Here is a 5,614-nt window from a genome sequence, read left to right as displayed (position 1 = left end):
AATATTTTTACGAATAGTAGCGAAGAAATGAATTTATTAATTTATGAATTCAATGAATCTGGTTCGAATAAGTCGTCACAATTTCGAAGGAACGTCGTACTCGATTTCTTCGATTTTATTACAGTCGAATAATTACTCATTGAATGAACAAAATAATTCTTTGGTTCGATCAATGTCTTTTCCTCTTTGTAGGGTAAGAGGTGTAGGGTAGGTCGAGGATAAAGCTCGATCCAGAATTTGAAGATCGAGATTTCCGTGATTTTACCGAGTCTTGGTGTAATGCTTTTCGTTCCTCGTCATATGTATTGGAGTTTCAAATTATACATACACTTTATTGATGTCTTATCTTAAATCCCCCTATCACGGGTACTCCAAACCGCCACGTGCGTTTCCTTGGCTTATTAGTAATTAAATAGTAAAAAAATAGTAGTTTAAGTAAAACTCGGAGCTGGAGATCGCAAGGCGTCTCGTCCGCGGCAAAGTCGCCGGGGGGAACCGGAGAGCATCTTTTCCGAAGAAAAAGACAAGTCGTGGAGGAAGAGGGTAAGACTACACCTCTATTACGGGGGCGACTCGGTGGGACATCTCAGGGCGCAGCTACCGCGGCTTTTGTGCGCGCTAACGATCGCGTGTAACGAGGCACGTCCCTTGGAATTGCCGCCCCCCGCTCTCAAAAATGGTACCGATCATTTTACGAGCAATCGGGGAAACGGAGGAGAGGTATACGGCCATCTTAACGAGAGGGAGAGGCCGCGCCGGCGGAAAGATCCTCTGGAAGGCGCCAACCACCCCCGACGCGATAAGCTCAAACGAGCTTTCGCGACCGCACGTGCGACCTGCCGCTTGCGGAGAAATGCTTTTCCGGCCACTTTCCACCCCGCACCCCCCGGATACGTCGAGCCGCCGCCCCTAAATTCCGGAAGTCGATCCTTTCCCGGTTAACGATCCCCGGAAACGGGGACGTGCCTGCCCCGAAATATACCGAGGGTCCTACGGATATTTAATCGCCTTTCGTCCCGCGCTAACTTTCGGGCTTACCCCGTTAATCCGCGGCCGGATATCCACGGGATAACGACCAGAAATCGGCCGGCCATTGGCCGAACTTCCACCCTCCTGAAGAGAGGGCACCCTCCGGACGCTCCAAATAGCCAAATGGACCCCTTCGATCGGGTCTACCCTCCAAACGATTGGCTTTACAGAAAAATTCACTATATCGAAAAGACTCTCCCACTAAAAATGAAATCGAAAGGTCCTGTACAGATTTCTTCTATCGTGTACCATTTGCATGCAATGGTTATTCGAAAAATGGCCAACCTGTCGACTAGCCGATCGCGCCATGTTAGGTATTCTTCGATGAATTATTACAGGGAAACTGTAGATCGTAGAAGAAAATTCTAACGTACTTTTCGACTCTATTTTTGATCGGGAATTTGTCTATCATTGGCACGAATTCCGTAATGCCCTGTACAGGGCATTACGGGGTAAGGGTCGAATTGACCCGCTCAACCGGAGTCACATCGATCTCAGGGGTATCTAGGGGTTAATTGCATGGGGTGGCCTCTCTTGGCGAGCGGTAACTTTCACGTTTACCTCTTTAATCCGATCGCGAATTTACCCAAGATTAGCGATCGGAAAACGCGATCGGGCCAACTTTGGCCGAGCTCGACCTCCGGGGCAGAGACTCTCGAATCTCGAAATCTTCATGACGTCGAGGTTCATCGGGAAGGGTCGTCGGCATCGTCACGAGCTCGTTATGGAAGTGACGTTTACGCCTCGCGATAAATTTCCTAAGAAATTCCAAGCCGCCTCCCTGATGCGACCGCGGGATTCTCGGGCAAAAGAAGGGAAAAGGAAAACCAGAGAAACGGATGGAATAACTCCGGAATGGCGCTCGAAGCGGAAATAAAATGGCGAGATTCGTCGGATCGGCGAGATCGCGGCCGGAAAAGCGCGGATACGCTTTGAAGAACACTTTTATCTCTTTTTTCTTTTCCCTTTTTTTTTCCTTTTTGCAAGTACTCTCCGCTCCGCCGTGGAAACGCTCCGGTACCAACATGGCGGGGCTTCCGGCCAAATATTTGCGTGCTCGGTACACACCCGATCGGACAATATGGATTTTATGTGCGCCGTTATTCGTGTAATAAACATCACGTGCACGAACCCTTTCGCGCCCCCTCCCCCTCGCACTTAGAGGGCTGTGTATCTGCCGGTGGTACCGCAACTTCACGGAATTTAATGCGGAAAAGTGCCCCGATTCGTTTGCGGTAAGTTCCAGGTGAGCTCGAGGACATTTCCGAATTTCCTTTCGTGACTTTATTTTCGCGTTTCGCTGTTCCTTTTTTTTTTCCTCCAATTTTTTGGCGTACCAGCTTGACGCGGCTTCGCGCCGGGGGCGCGAAAAGACGTCGTCGATCGGGCCTATCTCGGGGAGGAATCGTCCTTCGAAAAAGGCGGTGGCAATATCCTGGGAAGGGGTCGACGAAAGGAGGCGAGGATCGAGACAGGAAGCGAAAGTTAGTTGAGAAAGGTCCCCCCGGAAGGGCGCGGCCCAGAAACTTCAGCCACTTTGCATGCTGATGGTCACAGATTCGGTAGACAAAATGGCGCGCGGGGCAATGCCGGATCGCGATTCCCGGCGAATCGAATCCCTTTGTACGCCGCCTCTCCAAACTTTGTAGCCAATTTACGAGCGAGCGAGTCAGCGCTCCCTCGATTTTACGCTAATCCGATGCCGAGGAGCGATCTCCACCCCCGCGCGCTTCAGCGCGGTCGGGAGTTTTTTTAAAAGGAGACCCGCGGCTGATTCCCATAACTCGAGCCCCGCGGGACCTTCCCTGATATATCCGCCGTCCCTTTAAAACCTTCGAATGGGGGAAAAGCGCCGAATAAACGAGGGGTGTTGGAGCGACCAGCTTGGATGATGCGGAAGACGCTTCTTGGAAGCAAAGTGGGCGCCATTGACTTCGCTTTTAAATCCATTATTTTATTACGGTACCAAATTATTGTATTATTTCATTACGACACCGTATTATTGCACTATTTCATTACGCTACCAGATTATCGTACCCCTCATAACCTCCCGCAATGTTGTGCTGCTCGGTGCATCCCATGACATAGTTTCATTTATCTCGCCTTGTGCCAATTTTTTGTTATTTCAATAATCTCCCCGTTTGAGATGACTTGGATACCAACGTCGCGGAAAAGAAATGCTAAGAAGGGGTCCAAGTAACCCTAATTTACGGGGCTGCACGGTGTCATAGGAAATATATCCGGTTAATGGGGTGTTAATTGAGGGGGTTGGGGAGGTTCGGCTTCTTCTCTAAGACTCGTCCATATCAGTAATTTTTACCGTTTGAAAGGCAGTTTTTGCCATTTTGAGAGGGTAGATAGGAGACGTCATGTAACAATAGAAATGAGGTATCAGTTTCTGTTTAAGGGGGCTTAACCCAGCCTTCGAGGGAGATATAGTATCATTGTCGATATGTTCTCCAAAAATGGGGCTTTTCAATTTGCGATTCAAGGCAAAATGCCGGTCTGCGATTTCCTCTGCCATCGAGTGGGCATCCATTTCCTAGATGGGTCCAGATCTGCCGGACATTCGGGGATGACTCGCGGGGGTGGTCGGATGGGACGGTGAGTGCCGGCCTGGGAGTCGTTAGGGAGACTAGCTGAAAGGGGTAAGAAGCCAAACGCTCGTAAAGAAGGTCAAACGGCTCGTAAACGCCGCGGAAAGACCAGGACGGGGCGGAGGGTTGGCAACCTCCGAGACACTATCCAGGTCCGGACTCCTTCGCCCCCTGCCCGCCCTTCGGCCGCCACCCCCCGCCGCCCGAATTCTCGACCACGGGCGGGCCGCTCTAGAAATTGAAATTCCTCGACGTGGAAGGGAAAGGTACAAACCGGGCCGGTAAAAAAAAATGCAAAATATCCGGTACGACCGCGCGAATTGCCTGTCATCGGCGCGATTATGCACCACCGGGAATTGATCGATTCGGGGGGAGCCCTGGGGCGACCCTTCCACCCCTGAGGGATTTTCGAAAACGGGAAAATCGGGACTCACCCCTCTCCTCTCCTCGATGGACTCTCTATGATCTCATCTCGACATATCATTTCCCTTTCCTGAATTTCCTCGGAAGAAACACATTGACCTCGGATATAATTGAATACACGATTTAATCATGAATTTTAATCCTAAACTTATCCTGAATTTTCTTAAAGAACATTTCGACTGTACGAAATAATTTAATACACAATTTTGTGAGCGATCATGCGAATTCTAGGATTTAATTTGGGGAGATGTCATTTTTTTTCTTTTTCTTTTTTCTTTTCTATGGCGTTGCCAAATCGGAAAGAGATCTTTCGGACGACCCTTCCATCCGGAAAGATTTTTCAAAAACGGGAAGAATTCTCGATGAACCTAACCTTCCCTCTCCTCTTCTTTCGACATGAAATCTCTGAAATTTCGTCTCCCACTGACAATGTCCTTCTCTTGAATATCCTTAGACCTCGAAAACAATTTAACGAAAGTGCATAAATAATCTAACGGGATGGATAAATTCTCTCGGTTTATGTTATCATATTTAAGACCTTGCCAATTGGAAGTCTCGGGAGATTTCGGTCGAAAGGAAAGAGGCCGGACCGGCGCCGCGACGGCGGCGCCCTCGAGCTTGCGTTTTCCCTGAGGAGCAGCGATATCCATGGGGGGCGTAAAACTACCCCCGAGCCATGAAAGACGAAACGACTCGACAGTAGATATCCATAGGGACGTTATGAACGTACACACCTGTACATTACGCGCGGCGTCCGCGCGTCACGGCGCCGTCCGCCCGAACGAGTCGCGCGAGTTCGAAATGGCCGACACCCGGGATATATCTGCGTATCGGCGACCCTTTATTACCCCGCATATGGAGTCATAAACGATACACCGGTACGAAACAATGTATGCCGTGCATCCTCGATACCTCTTCCCGGCCGCAGAGCCGCAGCGGTGGGACGCGGGGGGCGCGGCGCCGCGCCGACTAGTCCGTCTGACGTTCGGAAAAAAATTTACGAGTCTCGATGACGATGCCCCAACTGACGGTCATTCACTCTCGAAGAAGTTTTATGGAGCCCCGTGACACCTGTAATTACGAAATACCACCGCACCACCGGATATCGGATATCCGAGCGCGCCATTTTGGTATCCAAATTCGTTCCCCTCGCTGTGGTACCCACGTTGTTATTTAAATTCAGAATCCCGATTCTGCGGGAGGTTTTGCATAATTCATTAACACCCGATCGGGCGTCTATTTTCACCTTTTTATTAGGTTGGGGAATAAGTTCGTAGAGTTTCTATCAAAGACTTTTATTATAAAAACGCTACGAACTTATTCCCCAAACTAATATATTTACCTAAAACAGAACATTGAAGAAACACCAAGAAGTCGCCAGACCCTCTGAAGTGGCCCACCTAAAGCTGAAAGGGAACACAAAGGCACAAACGAAACCATTGGGAAAGCGAGAAAGAGACGGTGATACAAGAGCTAATAACTTACTAAAGTTACCATTAAAGTCAAGAATATTTCGCAGTGCATCGATCTCGTATAAATGACCCAGTAAAAATGTATTCAATTAT

The sequence above is a fragment of the Orussus abietinus genome, unplaced genomic scaffold (assembly GCF_000612105.2).
Source record: "Orussus abietinus isolate OABI.00-Male unplaced genomic scaffold, Oabi_2.0 scaffold131, whole genome shotgun sequence".
Taxonomy (NCBI): Eukaryota; Metazoa; Arthropoda; class Insecta; order Hymenoptera; family Orussidae; genus Orussus; species Orussus abietinus.
Note: the sequence above shows the minus strand (reverse complement) of the source record.